Source organism: Panthera tigris, chromosome D4 (genome assembly GCF_018350195.1).
Source record: "Panthera tigris isolate Pti1 chromosome D4, P.tigris_Pti1_mat1.1, whole genome shotgun sequence".
Classification (NCBI taxonomy): Eukaryota; Metazoa; Chordata; class Mammalia; order Carnivora; family Felidae; genus Panthera; species Panthera tigris.
This window is the reverse complement of record NC_056672.1, coordinates 44347688-44370993: the sequence shown is the minus strand read 5'-3', so window position 1 is coordinate 44370993 and position 23306 is coordinate 44347688. Positions and strand designations below refer to the sequence as shown.

The following is a 23306-nucleotide window of genomic DNA, read 5'->3' as shown; positions in this document are numbered from 1 at the left end:
TGTTGAGTTTGCCATTTTGCAAAGGGTGGCTGCAGAAAGTGAGTTCCTGAGGGGTGAGGTAGGGGAAGGTGGACAAAGGAAACCCACGGCTAGCATTTGTCTCATTAAAATCTGTCAAAGCCAGAGGAACAGAAGGCGACAAAGAGCTAAAATCAGATGTCACTAGCTTTCAGAATATGTTGACATGTGGGGGAGCAAACTGTAGTGACAATGTGCCCTTCAGCTGCCTTGGCTCTCAGCTGGGAATAATAAAGCCCTGTGCAGGCTGCACTGGGGAGGCAGACAGCAGTCTAGCACCCGAGGACGGGAGGTGCAAAGGACAGTAACGGCTGATGGGCTGCAGGACCCATACAATGACTTTATTGCCTTTGAGGAAACATTTTGTCCTGACAACACTGGCATAGGGAAACCAGTGTGATTTTGCTTGTAAGTGGGCCTGTGGATCTGGGGACACAATGAACGGTTCAATTCCTGTACCTGTAAGACTGAAACTATTTAAGCTTATACTAAAGAAATAAACAGAACCGTATCAATCTAGACTCTAGAATACTGGGTGCTATAAAGGAGAGAGTAATCCATTACTTGGAATGGATGAAGTGGCATACTGGCTTGCAAAAAGGGAACGTAGTGTAGTGGGAAAGTATGGACTCTTGAGGTAGACAGGGGTCCAATCTTGCTCTTCACTTAGTGTGTTTTGGGTAATTGACGTAATTTCTCTGTGATTCAGTTTCCCTCATCTTCAAAAGAGGAATGCTTATTTCTTGCTCTCAGGGTTATTATGAACATTTACTGTATATGGTCTAATTGGCACTCAATAAATGGTTTTAGTTTTCTTACCTTGCCCAGCATAGTTTCTTTATATATTTTAGAGCTATATGGAGATATATACATATATATGTATATGTATGCATATATGTATATATGTGTATATATATATATATATATATCATTTTTTTAAGTTGACTTATTTATGTTGAGAGAGAGAGAGAGAATGAGTGGGGGAGAGGCAGAGAGAGGTGGGTACAGAGGATCCGAAACAGGCTCTGTGCTGACAGCAGAGAGCCTGATGTGGGGCTCGAACTCATGAGCCATGAGATCATGACCTGAGCTGAAGTTGGACACTCAACTAACTGGGCCACCCAGGTGCTCCATATTTTAGAATATACTTTAATTAATCTATTATTTACCTGAAGAAGCCTTAAGGAGCAACTGAGGATTTGGAGCAACGATAGGTTAGAATTTGGTTCCCAATCTCACGTCTTACGCTGCAGGTTCCAAACACTTCCTCCCAAGATCTGAGTAGATCCTATAACCAGAGCTGACACCTCTTCCTAAACTCCTGCTCCTCAGGAAAAAGGGTCATTTGTACTACTTTGCTTCCTCTGATCTGAGTCTTTAGAGTTGGTATTGTTCTGTTGCTGCAGAGAAGACAAAGTAGCTCCTTGGGGGAAAATAATTTAGAGAAAGGAAATGAATATTTCCTTCTGAAGACAGTGAGAAGCGAAATAGGTGAAGTCAATATGATAGTAGGGTAGCTTTTTGGTGACCATTGAAAAAATCGGAAGCTGGGACGTGTGTTCTGATAAGGTTTTTTTTTTTTTAATTTTTGGAAATTTATACAGAAAAGTCTTATGAAAAATATAAAGCTTAAATTCATACCTATATATTTAACAAATGGCTATATTATGAAGAAAGGGAGTAAATGAAAAGAGTGAAGCACTTCACAGAAATGAGTAAAAAATAAATATGTTAATCTAATATCTGCTCTGGAGACACATGGTCAAAATAACTATGCCAATGGTTCAAAACAGAAGTTTCTGTAAATCAGCTGAGGTCATGATCTCACAGTCCATGGATTCGAGCCCCATGTGGGGCTCAGTGCTGAGAGCACAGAGCCTGGAACCCACTTCTAGTTCTGTGTCTCCCTCTCCCTCTCCCTCTGCCCCTCCCCTGCTCATGCTCTCTCTCTCTCTCTCTCTCAAAAATAAATATTAAAACATTTTAAAAACATTAAATGAATATACATTTTTCTTTGTTCTCTGAGCATATTGCATGAAATCTACTTAGAATCAAAAGTTGAAATTCTGGGCCCTTGAGCAAAATATCAAAATGGTTCCCTTTCCCTTTGATTAACATGAATTTGTTGTTGCTACATGCAATAGCTGGATCAAACTAGTTGAAGCAAAACATTTATTTAAAAACAATTTTTTTAAAATGTTTTATTTATTTTTGAGACAGAGCATGATCAGGGGAGGGGCAGAGAGAGAGGGAGACACAGAATCCCAAGCAGACTCCAGGCTCTGAGCTGGCAGCACAGAGCCCAAACTGGGTCTCGGCCCACGAACCTCGAGATCATGCCCTGAGCCGAAGTTGGATGCTTAACCAACCGAGCTACCCAGGCGCCCCAAGTCAAGGCATTTAAAACCCAGGTCAAAGTAGCAGATACAAGACAAAGAAATGGATTGGAAGCATAATGGAGGGTCTCTAATACTGACTGAGCCTTAGGGCCCAAGGCTCCCACCATCTGAGAGAGTCTGCCACGCCCCCTCCAGGTCTAGCGGAAGAAATTCAGAAGGACAATTCTGATTGGACAGCTTAGGTCCAAGCTTAGTTGCTTCCCGTCCCCCATCCCACCCCCAACCCTCCACCCCCCAGCCCTACCCACACCTGCTCTAGGTTCAGCCAATGGTGACAGGGTCAAGAAACACAACACGTCCCAAATGAAGGGAAGGAGTTCTGGGCAGGAGGACTAACTAGAAAGAATATGGTCCGGATAGTAATAGTTCTTTAAAGGGAGTGCTGTGCCCCTTTGACGAGTTAAAATTTTCTCTCTTCTCTAAGATCGTTGCATGCTTGAAGGTATAGCACAACAGAGCCATTCCACCTGGGTTGAATCCTGGCTCCTTGACCTGCTAGCAGTGTAACCTTAGGCAGCTTGCTAAACTTCTTGGGGCCTCAGTTTCCTTAGTTATAAAATGGGGATAGTGACATTCCCTACCTCGTGACATTTAGGTGGATATTACCTGAGTCGATGCATCTAAAGTAAATTTAGAAGCATGTCTAGTACACACTAAGTGTTAATAAATATTACTACCATTAAAACACGTGAGAAAAAAAGCACATATGAGGAACGATAGGTAGTAAGGAAGTTCTCCCTAATTTCCTCTGCTTAAGGAAGTTCCCCCTAATTTCCTCTGGTTCTCCATACTCCCCCCTCATCTCCCACTTTAGGTAGCTATTAAAAGTTGAATGAATATTTCTCCAGAATTTTAATGCTTATATTGGTACATACGTATTTATAGATTTTGCAACTTGCTTTTTTTCGTTCAACATCTTTCAATCTCAATACATTATCGATCAAGACTAGTTCTTTTCTCAAATTAGTGAAGGAAGAATAGACATGGAGGTAGATACTTATACTCAAAGTCGATCCAAGACTATAGTCATTAATGACTACTAGCTCCCTCATTTATATACATGGCTGAATTCCTGGAAATAAAATTCATGCATGTTCAACAGCTACCGTGGTTGGCATTTCTCATCTGCAAGATAGTACACTGTGTTCCCAAGACATTGCTGTTTCCAGACCCCTTCCAGAGTTTATTTCTAGGAGGAGATTACAGGAAGTTATTTTAATGACTACGTTCCCAAAAAAAGGTTTCTTACTACCCGCCCAAACCTTTGTTGACCTTCCTTTTTGTACTTGCAATTTCAGTTAGATCAGTCTGCGATTGGCCCACGGAGCACGAGTGCTGATTCTTTCTCTGTGGTTTGATTTACCATCTGATTCAGCTAACTAAAATCACAGCTATAATTTTATAAATCAGAATCATTTGACCTTAAATTAAAAATTAACTAAATCAGAAGATATCAGAAAAAAGGCTTTACTCAGAAAAATGACGTATTTGGGGGCCGAATAGATGAAAAGACTCATTATTCTATTTTTAAGCTTCTTATTTGATCACCTGACAAATAGCTTCATTGAGGCTCTGAGAGGCAAATGCTTTCAAAATAGAGCTGCTAGGGTTAAGAAAGAAAAAATCCTGGTGCTATTGTACTTCGTGGAAGCACGTGACTTGTCCATGTTTCTCTGTTGGCTTCCATTCAGTGGGTCCTCACTTTATCTTCCTGCCCTCCATCCTCCATATCTTCCTGTGTCAGATCAGAAACCCCCCCCATGTTTTCTTTCCAAACCCTCTCAGACTTCAGTTTCTCTCTAGCTTGTAACAGCTCCTTGAATCCCTAGTCCCCTCCATCATTCAGTTAGTCATCCAACAACAGGTTCTAGAACATAAAGGTGAACAACGATTTTCAACCTAAAGGAACTTACAGTATAGTTAGATTAAGCATAAGAAAGTAATATAGTAAAAGCATATGGTGAGTGCTATAATTAATTCACAACTCAGAGTTTTCTCCCTCCTAAAAAATATTTTAAAGTGGCTCTTTGTTTGTTTGCTTGTTTGCTTGTTTTAAGGAAAATGTGTGCCAGATTCTTTGTATTCAAGATACAGGGAACACATGAAGGATTTCTAGTGCATCTTGTATTTATCTGAAGTGACATAATCATTTTCCCACCTATATTCCTCTTTCATATTTTTTTAAATGATAGTAATATATGCATAACATTTATCATTTTTAACCATTTGTAAGTACATAACTCCATGGCATTAAATACATTCATAATCTTGTATAGCCATCACTACCATCTATAACCCAAAATGTTTTCATCAGCCCAATATAAATTCTATACCCACAAACACTAACTCCCTAATCCCCTGTCCCCCTAGCACCTGGTAATCTTGATTCTATTTTCTGTCTTTATGGATTTCACTCTTCTAGGTATTTCATATAAATGCAGTCTTGCAATGTTTGCCCTGTGTCTGGCTTATTTCACTTAGCATACAGTTTTCAAGACCCATCCATACTGTAGCATGTACTATGACTTTATTCCTTTTAATGGCTGAATAATATACCACTTAATAAATATATCACTTTCTAAAAATTCATTCATCTGTAAATGGACACTTGGGTTGTTTCCGCTTTTGGCTATTGTGAATAATGCTTCTATAAACATTGGAGTACAGTATCTATTCGAGTCCTTGCTCTCAATTCTTTTGACATACACCTGGAAGTAGAATTGGGTGGGTCATATGATAGCTTGATAACTTCTTGTGGAACCACAAAACTTTTTCACAGTGTGTCATTTGACATTCTCACCAGTGATGCATGAAGTTCTAGTTTCTCTACATTCTTACCAACACATTATTTTTCATTAAAAAAATTATATCCCTCCTGGTAGATGTAAATTGCTATCATATTGTGGTTTTTATTTGCATCTCTCTAATGACTAAAGATGTTAAACATCTCTTCCTGGGTTTATTGGCCATTTGTATATCTTCTTTGGAAAATGTCTATTCAAGTTCTTTGCCCATATTTGAACTAGGTTGGTTTTTTTTTATTGTTGTTGCATTGTAGGAGTTCTTTATATTTTCTGGATAGTAATCTCTTATCCAATATATGGTTTTGCAAATATTTTCTATCATTTTGTAGGCTTTCAGCTTCATTGATTGTGTTCTTCAATGCACAAAAGTTGTTAATTTTGATAAAGTCCAATTTATCTAGTTTTTCTTTTGTTGACTATGCTTTTGGTGTTATATCTCATAAGTTCCCTTTTAAGTTTTTTATTTTGAAATAATTTTAAGCTTATAGAAAAGCAGAAAGTATAATATAGAGAACTCCCATATACTTTCTATCTGACTGTTTTTTGTTTTTGCATTTTGCCACATTTTTTTATCTATCATCTATTGATCGATAAATATTCATGAGTACACTTTTTTTTTACCATTTGAAAGTAGGTTGCATGCATCATGTCCTTTTACCCCTTAATACTGCAGTGTGTATTTCCTAAGAACAAATATATTCTCTTATATAACCAAAATACAGCTCTCAAATTCAGGAACATTAACATCGTTACAATGCTCTAATCTATAGAACATATACCAATTGTGTTAATTGCCCTAAAACTGTCCTTCGTGGTGTGTTTTTTTTTCCTCATGTGGCCTGGGATCTCATATGTGGTTATTTTTATATGTATTCCTTTTATCCCCATGTTACTTAAGTTTTTATTATCTGGTTTGCCTGTATTAAATAGATATCTGTTCACATCCACTGATTACCTATACAATGGCAAATGATCTTATTTGACTTTACCCTCTCTCTTTCCTTTTTCACTTTCTCTTTTTGAAGGGTTAATATGTTTTCTACTTTGTCAGAAAATAAAATATTTAAGTACTACTTATTATCTCATGTCTCTACCATTGTTTTAGTTCTAACTCTGTAATTAAATGTGTTATATACTTCATCCATCTCTCCCCCCCAAATTTCAGTTATCCCTTGGTTAAAAAATGTTTGCTTTTCAGTACATCCAAGAGGGTTAAAATTGGTTCTTGGGGCCATATTACAAGGGTATGTGACCTTCCAAAGGACAATAGTACATAAACATATACAAGGTATGTGAGGTATTAAAATTTCATGGTGGTGGAATGTATGTATAGGAATATCTAAAAAGACTTTTTTAGATAAGCAATAATGGAAAGAGAAGGTGGTAAAACGTTACTCTGGTGTAATCTTCAGGAATGACTCATGTGTATTGTATTCCCTGAGGTTACTGATGTTCAAAACTGTTCTTCAACAGCTTTGACACTTGAAGCAAAGTTTGGTTAAGTATACAATTCTCTAATTGCATTTCATCCTTTGAATTTCTTGAAAATTCAACCTCACTGTGACCATATTTTGTATATGGCTCTTGAGAATCTGATGTCAGCCTATTTTTTTTTTTTTTTGCCCTCACAGATAATTTGATCATTTGTGAGAAGGCCCTGATGATTTTTTTTAATGTTTATTTACTTACATTGAGAGAGAGAGAGCATGAGCTAGGGGAGAGACAGAGAGAAGGAGAAAGGGAGAATCCCAGACAGGCTCCACACTGTCAGCATGGAGCCTTACATGGGACTCAAACTCACAAACTTTGAGATCATATCCTGAGCCGAAATCAAGAGTCAGATGCTTAATGAACTGGGCAACCCAGGAGCCTTGATTGTTTTTCTTTGGCTTCAAAATACAATGTTTTTTCTAGGATAGGTCTGAAAGGTGATTGGAATAGTTCTATGTCAATTTTCCCAGACATATGGTGGTACTTTTAATATATAGATTCAAATATTCTTTTATTTCTGGAAATCATCTTGTATTTACTTGGTTATAATTTAAGTACTCACTTCCACTCCACAGTTTGGTTTTCCTTCCTCAGAGTCTCCAGTTGTACACAGGTTGGACCTTCTTTGCCTTTTTTACTGTCTGCTCATTGTTACTTCCTTCTGTTCTCCTTTTCATTCTCTCATTGTTTCCCTTTCTCTCCTCACTCTTATTAACTTTTTATTTTAATTGATACTCCCTTATACAACTGGTAATTTATTCTTCATTTCATGACTTTATCTTTTTCTTCAAGTTCTTTTCTGAGTTCTTGTGATTCCCATTGCATTTATTCCTAGTTCTTTCTATGGCTGTTTTAGTTTTTACATTTCTGACTCTAGGCATTAAAATATCTCTCTTAAAAAAACCTCTCTAAATGGTTGCTTACAGCTATTTAATTTACTTTAGTTGTTGTTTTCTCTGCCTTATGGTTTATTGGGGAGAATTTTCAACTGGAATTCAGTTTCTGTTTTCTTATATTGTTCTTAAAGGATTTTTGCATAAGGCTGGGTTTTTTTTTTAGATTTTACTTTTAGGTAGCTTGTGGTTAAGTTTCAAGAGTGCTCTCCTTAGTCTCATGTAGTGCAATTTCTCTAATGGAGGTTGCTGATGGTGGTAGACCTAGGAAGGAGAATTGGTGTATCTTATTTCTCTAATTTCTGTAGGATTATTAATTTTGTATTTCTCTCCTTTCTTTCTTCCTTTCTTTCTTTCTTTCTTTCTTTCTTTCTTTCTTTCTTTCTTTCTTTCTTTCTTTCTTTCTTTTTCTCATCACTGCTATATCTCCAAGGGTCACCATAGTTTTGGTATTTATAGGATTCTCCCAATAAGCAATGTTGGGAAGCCATGTTTCTCTTAAGTTGCCACTTCTAACATCTCTCACTGTTGAGTCCCTTCCTATAGGCATAGTTTGGAATATCAGGTCCCAGATCAGTTAGCATTTAGTGTTAGATTTTGTCTTTTTGAGGGTGTTTTTTCTATGTTTCATCCAAATACTCTAGTCTCTTCTTCTCCTTTTCATGGAGTCTCTCAAGCTATTTTATTCTATTCTCTGCACTCATAAACATGTTGTAAGCATGGAGGTCTGTGGGAATTTGAAAATTGGTGTTATTTATCATGGGTAATTCAAAGTTTGTGTTATTTTGAGGTAATGCTAAATGTAGGGGTCATGCATAGTTTTCTTTACTCCCTCTTGCTGATCTTATAGTTTTATATGGAGATTTTGATTCAAGTGTTGATAATCATCCTTAATAAAAACTACTTTCTCATTTTAACATAGTTGATGTGATTTTATTTCTTCTGTGTCTTCCCTACTTATTTATCAAAGTTGTGAGTACTTCCTAGATGTTCAACAAATGAATTGATGTTAAAATATTATAATGAATATTTTAAAAAATCACTTTTTATTGTCTTATTGCTTTGGTTAGAAATTATAGTAGCTTTAGTAGACTTCCTAGTTCCAGAGCCAATCATTTCTCATGTTAGCCACTCTTAATTGAAAACCCACTTGCAATTTTGAGTCTAGTGAGTATAAAGATTTCCTGTCTTTACCTTGATCTTGATATTTGTGTTATTGACTTGGGAAAATGTTACTTGATGTGTTGAAATACTTCAGCAATAGTTACCTTTAAATAGAAATAACTTTCTTATACTTAGTGCTAAAAGAACAGTACAAAGGTGCAAGACTCTAATTCATAGATAAACTCTAGACATTGATGAAGCATTCAGTAGGTGGAAGAGCATGTGTAGGATTCGGTATGAACAAGAAAGGAGACGAAAACTGTATGATGCCACTGTCTAGCGAAAGGACATTTCCCTTCTGAATTACTGGAAAGAATTCAGCAACTGGGTGCATTGGGTGGAGAGTTGATCTCATATGGCTTCCAAGAAGGCAAGTAATAAAGATGTCACAAAGACGAGCCAGCAGGGAGGTGAGACTGGCTCTAGTGGATTAGAGAGATGAGGACTTCACTGTAAAGGAACTGAAGGGAATTCTCCTGGGTGGTTTCAGAGATTCACTCTATGATATGGAGTCTTGGGAAGCTGTGAGGTTAAACACAGAATCGAATGCTTCCCAAGGCTTTGAATGTTTTCTCTGGGGAAGGAATATGGTGTCAAGGCTCGTGAGATAAATTTGTTTCACCTAATTAGGTCATCTAGGAATACTTAGGTCTAGATGCATGTTGCCCAAGTGATGTTTGACATGAATATCGTATAATATTTTCTGCTAATTACATTTCTCAACATAACATTGTGCTAAGAGTGCTTGTATTTTGTGAAATCTCAGGAGTAATGGTGAAGGAGAATGTACCATCCAGCAATATTTCATGAAACTAATTACCTGAGGGAATTCAGGAATATTTGTGCAGATGAATACACTATACAGGTAATAAGCTCTTATAAAAGATGAAGTGTTCTAATTACAAAGCAATTATTATAATGCATGACAATTTTAAATTGCTCTCCTTATTTTGTGTTGCCTTGAGTTTTTGTTGGAAAGCAAAACAAAACAGATAAGTATTTGTCATTTATTTTCAGTTTCACTTTTTAATTATTCTCAGCTCATCCCGGAAAGCTGGCATTTGATTTCAAATACTATTCAGAGACAAGTTTTGTTTAAAAATGGCTCTATGATGAATGCATATTTAACTTTTGTTTTAAAAGTTACTATATTGGTGGCATCTGAATAAGTTTCTAGGAGCTGCTCCAATTATGTGCTGTGTTTTTGTGTGACTTCTATTTGGCTTAATTTTCTTTCCATGCCTAAGGGCATACAATGTTCATCATTTATCGTATGATTTCCAAAGTGTTTATAAAATATTTCTTTCAAGCTTTACAGAAAAAAGTTAAACATTCACAGAAACCACACATTCTTGGCCTCTGTTTCTCGTTGTTGTTACAATTCCTTTAGTTACATCTGAAACAAAAAAGGAAAAGTCTACAAAATCTAAAGAACAAGAAATAAATGTTCTCTCTGGTAATTGTGAGAGGATTTTATTCTGTCATTTCAGCCAAGGGACAAACACGGTGGGAAGGATAAAAAGAAAAAATAAAGTCAGAGGTCAGTATTAGGAGTGCTTGCTGCATGCGTGTGGGTGTATGTGTGCGTGCATACATGCGTGTGCACACAAGAGAGGTGGTATGAGGAGAGAACTTTTATTTTAAGTGATATCTGCCAAAATAACTAAGCCAATTGCATCACTTGGTGAAATAGCAAGCTTGCCGTGGGGATAGATAACTTGGAAGTGAATGAACCGAAGAAAGGCATTTTAATTTATTTAAAAAATAATGGCTGTACTGCCCACTGCTAATTTTCTATACCACAAATAATTGCTACCCTGCTTTTTTCAGATGGGTAGAGACGACAGCCTACGTTAGGAACAAAAATACACACCCTTGCTTTCAGGCCTTCCTTGTTGGGGGGTGGCCTTTTGACTCAATTGTGGCCATTAAACATAAGGGGAGTTTGTCAGGGAGCTTGGGGGAATGTCTTTCTCCCCCATAAGAATAGAGGGACACCCGGGGAGAATTCCCTTGCTGCTCTTGCCTTCCTTGTTCCATCCCCACCACAAGTCTTTCCCGCTATCTTGGAGGTTATATGAGAACATGATGCTTGGAATGGCTGTGTCCAGGTTTGCAGCTGTGCAGGGAGCCCAGACAGACCAAGGAGGGTAGAGAGAAACGTGCCTGGAATGGTCTGGATCCTTGATGTCATTGAGTCACTGAATCAACCTTGATGCCACCTGCCTCTGGGCTTCTATTATTCAGGTCACTTTTAATTACATATTCTATTACATGCAGCCACACACATTTTAATTAAATAGGGCATCCAGTTTTTCACATATACAAAGTACTAAACTGGCAAAAAGTTAACATGATTCTGGCTGCATCATAGGTCATTTTGGCACCTGACCTGCAGTCACAACTCTCCTTTTTGTAACCTGAGTTCTGTACATTTCTCTATAGTTATTGGAATTCCGAAATTCTTAGCACCCCTTCCCTATGATAATTTTTCATCTCTCCTGAACAGCCTTTAACCATTTCTAGTCTGCCTTGCCATCTGTCCTACCCATCAACACAAAGTACTCCATTAGATCCAGAGGCGTTCTCTGCTTAAGTCCATTGTGCTGTCTGCACCCAGTGTGATTTCCTCACTCACCACCTTCCTGTGCGCATGCTTTCTACTCAGGGATCACGTACTTTGATTGCATTATTATTTTGATATACACACAGGACCATTTTAGGATCTAAGTTCCCGGAGAGGCGGGATCATGTGTATGATCGCTAATCTGATACAGCATTTGATACACAAGGTAACAGTACATACCACACCAAATCAAATACATGGAACAGAATATCCACACGTAGAACAGTTCCATGAAACCTAGATCTATGTTAGCCTAATTCATGGGTAGCTACCTGCAAAGAGCTGCTTAATAACTAGTTTACTGGTCACTCTGTATTTGTTGAGTATTCACCTTTTTTTTTCCTAGTCAAAAATATTTATCAAAACCTTTAAAAGCAGTATATGCCTATAGAAAAGATTTGGAAATGACAGATAAAAAGAAACCTAAATCACGCAAGTCCCTATACTCCAAAATGGTATTGTTAACCTTTTGGTGTTTTACTTTCTCATTATTTTTTTCCTTGCATAGATTTCAGTGGGAGTTTCTATTTGCTTGTTTGCAGCCATTGGCCAGGCAAAGTTGAGGTGGTAGGAGAAACAGAAGTGGGTGTTAGGAAAGGCTCCCCCCAAACTCCTCCTGGGCCCCTATTCATCATGGAAGAATAATTACAGTCTTAATTGCTTATTGTGTTCATCATGTCCTTTAGTTCTCAAAATAGCATAATTTCGAAGCCACGTTATTCATAGTTTAAAGATGAAGAGCCTAGGTTTAGGGAAATTCGGGAATTTGCCTGAGCTAAAACAGCTGCTGAGCCTTGAAGCTGGAAGCAGAGCCCACATCTGACTTGGCTTCAGAGCAGGTGTTCTTTTTTTCTCTTGTGCTTTTATGCAATTACCAAACCATCAGAACCAGCACCAACCAGTTGTTGGTCGTTTGGTTCCAGCCCCTTGCGTTTTGTAAAGTAGACTATTAAGAAGAATGTTCTGGAAATGGCTGTTCTTGCTTGCTCTTTCTGGGTTCTTGTTGAGCTCTACAGCCAGCCTCTGGCCCCTTTGTACCTTTTCCCTCTATGCAACCCAGATACATTTGTTGAGCCCTTATTTCAATGAGCAGGGCCTAGTATTAAACACCATACAAATCACTCCAAGTGGTGAACACCAACAATCGCCGAGATCCTAAAGTCTAAGGTGGAAGACCAAGTCTCTGATTTAGCGTTCCCTACCTCGGGTGCCATCTTTAAAAGCAAACCCACGCTCTATGCCCCACCCACCTTTTAAATGGGGTGAACCTTTCAGGGCAGAGTGAAGAGGGGAGATTCTAGAGCCTAAAGCTGACAGAGGATAGCCATGATCAGTTTTATTTGGCATGTGTTTGCTTTCTTAAGCCCGAATTGTAGTCAAAACTGGACACAGCTGGCGTTTCTCAAGGAGATTTCACTCCCAGACTGAATGTTTGGATTTCAGCTCATTGTTTAATAGTTCTAGAATTCAACCGGTCACCGTGAGGCAGGAAGGTTAGCACTCCATTAAGATGGATGGGGAAATTTCACACCTCTCACTTTTATTTTATTTCTTTGCTTTTCTTTCCATTTGCCTGCATACTCAGCAAAGCCGCTCGTTCACTACAGAGTCTGCTTTTATACCCACTGGACTGAAAAGTTGATTTACTGAAGAACTTGGATTTTCCAGGAAAAGGAAAAAAATCCACAGAGAGTTTTAAAATCTACAGAATACAACAGGATTATCAGAGGAATAAGAAATCTTACGTTAGATCCTTTGGTTTTTAAATCAATCCTCAAAGAGGTTTTAAAGCCCATACAATTTTTGGATGGTTCTTCTGGACATCCCTGTAAATGTTCTTTATATAATATCTGCTAAGAGGGAGAGCTAAAACCAGCATTTATGTGAAATACTAGGCTAGTGCATTTTGTTCAGTTAGTTTTTACAAATGTTGATTGGAAAGCAATGGAAGGACATTAACATTTGCTGAGTGCCTACTATATGAAAACATCATGCTAGGTACCAGGAGAGACCGTGAAGTTTAACACCTAGTTCAGTCCCTTTGCTCTGATGACGAAAAAGCATACATGATTTTCTCTAACACAGGTCAGACCCTGAGAAGTGTTATGGTATAGATTCCTGCAACAAGATCGTGGAGAAACGGACAAGTTCATTCTGACTGAAGCATTTAGAAAAGCTTCTTAAAGGTGAAATTCAAAATGAATTTGGGAGTTCTGGCAGGAAAAAGGTCAGGTGGGTGGGGGGAGTTCTTTTAGTAAAGGGATTAATGTAAACCGAACAGGTGATATAAACAGCTAAGAGCTCCTCTAGGTTATCTGTGATGAGTAGAACAGAGATAGGCTTGATGTCCTTTAACCCTGTCCCCTCTTCCAAAACATACAGAAAGTCTACATCCCCAGCCTCATGTGGCTACGTGAGGTTATGTGCCTGTCTTTTTGCGAACACAATGAATATAGAGTGGTTGTATGCTATTTTCTTCGGAGTTTCTCTCTTTGCTTGTTGGTGAGGCGAATTCAGTGGACCCAGCAAAGACCTCTCAAGAAGTGTTGGCACACCATGGTCCCATATAATGTAAAGAAGCCAGGGGGTGCCTGGGTGGCTTAGTCAGTTAAGCATCCGACTTCAGGTCAGGTCGTGATCTCACTGTTCATAAGTTCGAGCCCCGAGTCGGGCTCTGTGCTGACAGCTCAGAGCCTGGAGCCTCCTTCGGATTCTGTGTCTCCCTCTCTCTCTCTCTGCCCCTCCCCCACTCATGCTCTGTTTTTCTCTCTCTTGAAAATAAATACACATTAAAAAAAATTTTTTTTTTTAAAGAAAGAACCCAGGATGCTGGGATCATCATACAGAAGGCTACCCACTGAATACTTTATTAGACTATGAAGTGAACGAGAATTATTTGGTAAGCCACTGATATTTGCAAGCTAGCATAATAGTGAAGATGATAAGGCCCAAAAAGATGGATGTAAAAGGCCTATGAAATCCTCTGGAAGCAAGTCATTTACAAGAATTGCGATAATAAATTAAATTAAATAGTAATAAGGTTTGAATTAATATATGCCACAGCATCAGGAAGAAGGCATCGGTCATTCTTTATAGCGTGAATCTCTATGAGTCATGATTTTTTTGGTTTTATGCCAACAACGTAATTTGGGATCCAAAGTAAAAATTTTCGGAAGGGGGCTTCTTCAATAAAGATAGTGCTTGGGTCTCTTGTAGCTTATGGAAAAAAGAAAAAAAGTGGTGTTCTCTAAGGGGGAGTCTAAAGCTGGCTGGCTTGGGACTATTTTAAAAATAAATTTTATTACTTTTTTGGCTCTGAGAGTAATATATACTCCTTGTAAAAAAAAAATTGGACAGTATAAAAATGTCAATGGAATAAAATAATAGCCATTTGTGATCCTACCACGTTTTGGTGTGTTTCGTGCCCAGTCCTCTTTGTCTCTGTCTCTCTACATGTATCATATGTAAAGTACATGTAAGTCATTGAATTAGACTATTTGGACAATACATAATACATAATCTGTTTTTGCCATTAAAATTTTTCATAAACTTATTCTACATTATTCTGTAATTTTGTCATTATATGAATCTAGCATAATTTTTGGCACTTCCCATCAAGTTGGACACAATTTTTCCAGGGCTTTTCTTTATTTTCCTTATTTTAACAAAAACATATATCATTATTCAGAAATAATTGCCTGTTATTATTGATAATTCTTGATTATTTTTTAGGATAGATTCCTAGCAGAATTTGTAGTCAAAGAATTTGAAAAATTGTCAAAGACACGGATGAGCTTCCTAGAAGCTAGTGTTTTTCCACTAGCAGCATGAGACTAGCTGTCTTAACAATACTTTCATCTGCATCGAATAGTATCATTAAAACAATTATCTACTACTTTTTATAGTTCTCTCCACAGTCCAAAGACACAGGGATAATAAATCCATGATATATTTGCTATCTAATCTTCGGTTGTCAAAGTGGCTGTCTTCTGCTAAAGCAGGTATACATGTTTACATACATACATGTATACATGTATACATACCTAAGAGGAAACTTAGGTATCCTCTGACCATAGTATATAATAAGCTGGTTGCATTCAGTACAGGCTGGACTAAACTGTGATAACAAACCATCTAAAATCTCAGTGGCTTAATAAACAGAATTTTATTTCTTACTCAGGCTTCTTATCCCACAAGTCAATAGTTGTTACTTTGTCCAAGCATAATTACTCTCACCTTAAGAAGGGAATACGGTAAATCATGTATTTGCCCTTATTTTTTTACCTGGAGGGGAACATATCACTTCTTATAACCCCTTGGCCAAAGTAAGCCCTATGACCACACTGACTGCAAGAGTGTGGGAAATGATGATGCAACCCTGTTCCCAGGAACAGAGCAGGAAACGCTCACCGGACAACACTAATGACTATCACACTTGATTGACCTTTAACCTTTGAGGAATAACCTGTGCCCATAGCTAACTTATTTTTTTTTTTTATTGCTTCAACTTTATTTTTTTTTGAATATTTTTTTTTATTTTTATTTTTTTCAATATAGGAAATTTATTGTCAAATTGGTTTCCATACAACACCCAGTGCTCATCCCAAAAGGTGCCCTCCTCAATACCCATCACCCACCCTCCCCTCCCTCCCACCCCCCATCAACCCTCAGTTTGTTCTCAGTTTTTAACAGTCTCTTATGCTTTGGCTCTCTCCCACTCTAACCTCTTTTTTTTTTTTTTTTCATAGCTAACTTCTTATAGTGACTTCCAGAAGGGTTTTTTAGTGCTCTTTTCCCTTCTGAGCCTCTTAGACAAGGGTCAGGAAACTGTGGCCTATAGGGCCAAATGTGTCCTGCTGTCTGCTTTTGTATGACTTATTAGTTAAGAATGTTTTTTCACATTTGTAAATGGTTGGAAAAACTCCAAAGAAAAGTGTTGTGTAACACATAAAAATTATATGAAATTCGTATGTGTGTCCGTAAATAAAGTTGTACTAGAACATAGCCATTGTTACTTGTTTAGTATTGTCGATGATTTTTCTTCTGCCACGGTTGCAAAGTTGAGGAATTGCAATAGACGTTTTACTGTGCAGCCTTTACAGGAAAACTTTGCTAATTGCTGATCTTAGACGTGGCCTTAAAAAAAAAAATCATGGTCATTTCAATATGGCTGTCTCCCCAAATCACCTTTTGGGAAGTGATTGTTTCCTAGATGTTTCAAAAGTCCAGCTTATTGGATTAAAAAAAAAAAAAGAGCTTTTTAAAAGTCTCCTCATGTTCATGCGTGTAGTTACTGTGGCTGTGGCTGTGGCTGAGCCATGGATAGAAGCATGGTGAGAATTGAGACCCAATGGCCAAATTGGACGGGAATTAGGAAAGCCATTGGAAATACCAGAGGTTGCCTGAAATGGACACTGTAGTTGTAAGCTAGACCACATTAGTTTCTCACCAGGATCTTTCACCTCCTTGAGGATTTGTTATATAAATCTGCTCAATGTTTTAGAATCAACCTGGATACAAACATAAGCCCTCATTGCTTTCTGTTAACATAAAGGAATAAAAAATAAAGGGAGGAAAGATTGGCTCCCTAAGCGGAGGAAAAAAAAAAACCCAGGTGTTACCATCTCCTTGCCCAGCCTGTTGCTGCTGGATGGAAGACGGCACTTTACTTTCAACTGTGATTTTTAAAAAGATGTTTTGGATTTTCACTCAGAGGTTTCATAGCATTTAAATAGAATTGGCTTTCTGGGTGATTTACCAGCTGCGCTGTGTGAGGTTTTCAACGAATGTTCCATCCATTGTCAACATACTCCTTGTATTAAAACTGGGATTTCTGAAGTAACATGTTGATCCGGTGACGGAATGCCATTTCTCTTCATTTAGTGCCCAAGTAATAATGCACCAGTTAGTAATGCTAGGAACGAGATGGGAGGCTCAGACATACATATTCCAGCTGAGGTCAAGATCCATTCTTTTTAAATGTCAAAAATGACATTTCTAATACCCGTGTGTATAGATTCTATTTACTTGTGCACTTAAATTAACTCCTTTCTAATCCAGCTTCCACAGCTGCCAAAGACTTCCTCTGAAACGCATTTTCTTCTAAACTAGTCATAGTTCATATCTATCTCTCATTGAAGTGGTTCTCGTGGCTCTGTGCCCTAGTCGAAAGTACAGGAGGCTAGTTTCATCTAATTTCAAAGGCTAAGTTAGACCTGGGTTGGAAATCGGCACCTCTGATAGCTATTTTCTCTTTCTTCTCTTGAGATAGTTACATATTTCATTGTCTTTCTTTTTTTGCACTTGGCCAGTTTCCTTTAAAAAGACTTTTTTTTTTTTTAATGTTCATTCATTTTTGAAAGACAGAGAGAGAGCACAAGCAGAGAGGGGGCGGAGAGAGAGGGGGACACAGAATCCGAAGCAGGCTCCAACCTCTGAGCTGTCAGCACAGAGCTTGATGTGGGGCTCGAACTCACGAATCATGAGATCATGACCTGAGCTGAAGTCAGATGCTTAACTGACTGAGCCACCCAGACGCCCCTAAAAGACTTTTTAACTACTGAGCATTCCGTATCTTTCAGAAGGAGATTATTATTAGAATTTTGTTTGTGAGTAGACTTCTAATTATATGATGGATATTTACACATCTCACTAAAGATTAAGTGCCTGTGATTTCCAGTCTAAGGACACATGATTTGAAGAGTGTACTCACGAGGAAGGTGGGGTAGGGCTGGTGAAAGTTAGGCCATCCAGGAAATTCCATGGCATATAGTCATTCTGCCCTTATAGTACATGCCCAACTATGTAGAACGCAGGAGATGATTTGGGGATGAAATAGAAAATGATATTGTGGTAACAACAATAACGTATTATAGTTGTAGAGCAGTCTTACATGTATGACCTCATTTAATACATTCAATCCTCCTCTGAGACAGGGAGGCAAGTATTATTATCCATATTTCATAAACAAGAAAATTGAAACCTGAAACGACTGAATGACTTAGCTAAGGAAGTCTTGTTCTCCTTGTTCCTGTTTAATTGCATTCTTTTGTGATGCTATTTCTTCAAAACTGGTAGAATAAGGTACTGACCACAAGACATCCTTTAAAATTTGTAGGTGGGCTTTTCTTTTTAAAAGAAATCCTTAACTCAGATTAAGGCTTGAATCTTTGAGTTGGGTTCCGCTTGATCAAGTTTTTTTGTTTGTTGGTTGGGTTTTTTTTTTTTTTTTCCACATCTATATCGGGTACTTGCCAAACTCAGGACTAGCTCCTTTCTCTAGCTTTGGCCCAATTTTTATTTCTTCTACAATAAGATATTTCCAGATATCAAGAAAGCTAAAAACTAGTCAAGTCATTATTATGTTGCTCATTTATTTTTATCTCAAAACTTCGTTCTACAATATTTATTCCTTACCACACAGTTTTCAGTCTTCTGTGAAATTTTTACCTGTTTTTAAAATATGTTTAGCAGATCTGGGCATCCCAACCCCAGAGGTGGGGTATTCGGAGGATTGGACATCTGACTCAAAGGAGAGAGGTGTTCTGGATCTTTTTATCACCTCTTTTAGGGCAGAACTGACTGGTAGCAAAGACATCCAAATATAAGTCCATATTTCATTTGAAGAGGGTTCATGGCTGGGACTCTCTTTGTTCTTTAGCAACAAGGTAAACAGCAAGTCAAGGAAAATTTTAGACAAAGATTTATCCTTGGAACTTAGAAAGCATTGCATATTCCATATATTACAATAAAGTAAAATAAGAAGCTTGAGAAAGGTGCTCCAGATATTCAGTTGCCTTACATTAGAGTATTTAACAAGAACCTTTAAAATTTTTTCATGTTTTTCACAAGGAAAAAGAAAAAAGTTAAATGTATTCATTAAAAAAATTTTTTTTTTAACATTTGTTCATTTCTGAGAGACAGAGAGAGACAGGGAGTGAGTGGGGGAGGAGCAGAGAGAGAGAGAGAGGGAGACACAGAATCCGAAGCAGTCTCTAGGCTCTGAGCTGTCAGCACAGAGCCCAATGCAGGGCTCAAACCCATGAACCATGAGATCATGACCCAAGCTGAAGCTGGACGCTTAACCAACTGAGCCACCCAGGTGCCACAAAAGTTAAATTTATAATGAGTATTACTATGGAGATTTTTATCAAAGATTTTCTAAAACAACTTTATAAATGCTTGCTTCGTGCTGATATCAGGTAACCCAGGTCAAAAAAGAAAATATGGTGTGAGGTAGCCAAGTTCAAAAAGAAAGTAATGTCACATCGGTCCATTTTAGAAAGAAATAAGGATTTTTTTCCCTTCAATGAATAATTCTCTTTTGTTCAGTCCTAAGAGACAGTATCATGTCAGTCCAACAACATAGATTTAATTTCTGAGTTTCACAAATATGTCCCATTTGCTCACCCAAGAAAGATTGAAATATAATGCGAATCTTACGTCTATAAAAAATGGTAATACAGATACACAATTATGACCATTTATGAAAATAATTTCCTTTAAGCCTTATCCTTTGGTGGGCATGATAGCTCAAAAAAAAAAAAACAACAAAAAACAAAAACAAACGAACAAGAGAAAGCAGGGATGGGAGGGTAGAAGGGAGGGGCAAATAGGCCCATGTGGCTAATGAGTCCAAGACTTTTCCCCATCCCCGCCCATCTCTCAGCCTTATCAGCCTTTATTTTACTATGGAAGCCCCTGCCCATCAGGGAAATATTTATACCTTCTATCTTACCAGTGTATTAGATTTCTATTCCTACGATCTATATTTTAGATTCTCAAGGAGAGGAAAGTGGGAATGGAAGGGTATTTCAGGGGGAGAGAATAGAAGCGGAGACCTAGAGATGGAAATGAAAAGGTATAGTGAGAAATTGGACTGCAAAGTTGGGATGGATCCAGATCTTGAATCTTAAATGCCAGCCCTTAGGGATTGCACTTTGCTCTATAAACAGTGGGATGCTATTTTTGTGTGCTTTCAAGGAGAATGAGACTGAAGACAGTGGGCTCAGGTGCAGGCAGTATCTATGTTGTGGTTAAGAGGCTGAACCAGGAGATCTCGATGTTAAGAACATTGAGAAATTGACATGGCAACTGATGTCCACTCTGGCATTGCCCTCTAGCTGTAGGGATGACAAACTCAAAGGTAGGTCTTGTCTACTAGGAGCTTACTCTATCCAAGTTTGAAACTGGAGATACATAATGGGAGTTGAGATGTTGACCATATTAATGACAAGGATGTCTTTCAAAAAGCCCCATAGGGTGGTGATTCTGTAGATTTCAGAAACCAATTTTCTGAGCACGCTGGGAGAATCCATCTGTCAGGGATGGATTTACATGAACCCAAAACACAGACTGGTAGAGAGCTTACTATCTACATTTTTCCTATATTTGACTTTCTGTCAGGTTAGATCTTTGGGGAAATCATATTGTATTCATCATGCTGCTTAGTGAGCATGTCTGAGTAAGTTCTAAGAAGTAGATACTACTAAATTTATCTAATTATTACCTAAAATTAAAATTATCACCTAGGAAAGCTAGAGATACTGATATCTTAAGAGAGATCCCTTGCCAATGGAACCAGAGACTCAGACTTCCTTTTCTCTCTGTAGTGTTTGGATGAGTCCTGCCAACATTTGTTTACCAGACTTTCTGTGTTTCTGGTGTGTATGATCCCTCCTCCTTCCACCTCAAATTCTATCTTTTGATAAATTGATAACTAAAGGCAAGGCCCAGTTATCAGCATTACTATGTCTAGGAATCTATCTTTCAGAAATAATTACACAAATCAGCGAAAATATATATTCAAGGGTGTTAATTGCAGCCTTGTTTATAATACCAAAAATTAGCAATTATCTCACTTGAGGGATCCGTCAAATAAAAACAGTAAATTTATTTAGGCATATTAAGCAACCATTAGAAAGAATACATAGAGGGGCACCTGGGTGGCTCAGTCAGTTAAGCATCCAACTTCGGCTCAGGTCATGATCTCACAGTTCGTGGGTTCAAGCCCCATGTCGGGCTCTGTGCTGACAGCTCGGAGCCTGGAGCCTGCTTCTGATTCTGTGTCTCCCTCTCTCTCTACCCCTCCCCTGCTCACACTTTGTCTCTCTCTGTCTCTCAAAAATAAATAAATGTAAAACAATTTTTTAATAAAAAAAGAGAATACATAGAACATTATGTACTGACTTGACAAGGTATACATAAAAAATGCTCTTATAAAAACAAGTTGTACACCAATAGGTATAGCAGGATTCCATCTTTGTGAAAAAGAAAAGCACATATATGTGGCTGTGTGTGTATGATATATACATATATGCATATACATACATATATATTCTTATAGATCAGATATAATAAGCACATGCACACACACACACACACACACACACACACACAATTCTTAAATGCGAATGGTGGTTAACCCTGGGGGTGGGGTGGGATTGTATGTTGGAGATGATCCAAGATTTTCACCTCTTCCTTTATATGCACATACATGCCTACATGCACACACACATGCAGTGGCATCAGGGTGCAATTTACTTTGGGTGTTTTTCTAAGAACCTCTTCCTTTCCTTCTCTTGCCTACCAATGCCCCAAACCCTTACAACTTTAAGAAAATCACTATGTTGATAGCAGATAGTATTATTAGGATAAATTGTAGGATAAATTATTATAGGATAAATTACTATCCGCTGCAGAAATTAATGAATACTATAAAGGAAGCATACACTGAGCCTATGGGCTCCTGGGAAACTGAGATTGCTTCCAACTGCATAGGAGAAAGAGTCGAGAGACAGTGAAGAGATGAAATATTTTATATTTCCCACAACTGCCAAGACTATAAGCCTTGCTTTTGCAGAGCAAGCGGCCCACTTTTAAATAGTCTTTAACACTGCTCCTCTTAAGTCATCAAACTGCCTGTAAATTCTAGCACTTGAGGAACCCACACTCGATTTCCCTAACCACCTCTTGAGCTGGAACCTGCCATTGTTATTTCACGTGAGACTCTGAATTCTGATTTTTGGTTCACAGAATATGTTCACTCAATATGTTCACTCTACCTATAGGTCCACGCACGGCACATCGCATGTGCCATTACTTGATCGATGATTGCGGCTTCGTGGATTATCACTTACATTGAAAAAAAAAATAACACTACTTGATGATGATCTTTGAATTCAAGCCTATTATCTTTCCTCTTTAGAAGGACAAGATGATTGCTTGCAGCTTCCTCAAGCCTTCTAATCAAGCCGAGGAAACTACCAGAATGAAATGAACTGCTGCTGAAGATTCCTTTTCTTGCCAACATCACTGCGGAACATCTACAAACTGTTTCATGAATGAATGCGGAACATGCCACATGAAGGTTGGGCATTAGCTAAACCCAGGCATGCAAGATTGAATGACCTCGACTGGCAACCCTTGCACCCAATTACAAACGAATGGGATCAGGAATGTGGTTCTCTCACACTTGCTGGGAGGCGCCTGCACCCACCACCTCCTGCCATCCATCTACCCCCTTCCCTGATTTGTGTGTGTTTTTGTTAAACAGTGGGTCTTGCCATGCTTTTCAGAAAGCTGACAAGAAGCAAGCTGAAAATTAAAAATGGGTGCCGAGAGGCTTTACGGGAGTCTAAATAAACAGCTCGACAGGAAAGACGTGTGGCAGGCTAAGGTTTCAGGCTAGTGGTCGGGGAGAGTTAAAAGACATCCGTATAACAGAAGGCTGTGTTTGTTTTTCCCTGTCCCTACTCTAGCAAATTTATTGGGTTATCTGTCTTATTTTGACACTTGGGTGTTTAAGGTTTCTGTTCTAGGTGTCTAAAGACATAAAAAAAATTATTGTACAGCTTACATTCCTGGCAGAGGCTTTGACATGTGCTAGCTGAAAAGTTCCTATCTGCCAGTA

General features: G+C 38.1%; 1 long non-coding RNA gene across 1 annotated transcript; it reads left to right on the top strand.

The window, feature by feature from the left end:
* Nucleotides 1–12927: 12927 nt before the first annotated feature.
* Nucleotides 12928–23028, top strand: LOC122233205. The gene is made up of 4 exons (XR_006210712.1): nt 12928–13393; nt 13481–13581; nt 14210–14294; nt 22602–23028. It is a non-coding gene; the product is annotated as an uncharacterized LOC122233205 (long non-coding RNA).
* Nucleotides 23029–23306: the final 278 nt, after the last annotated feature.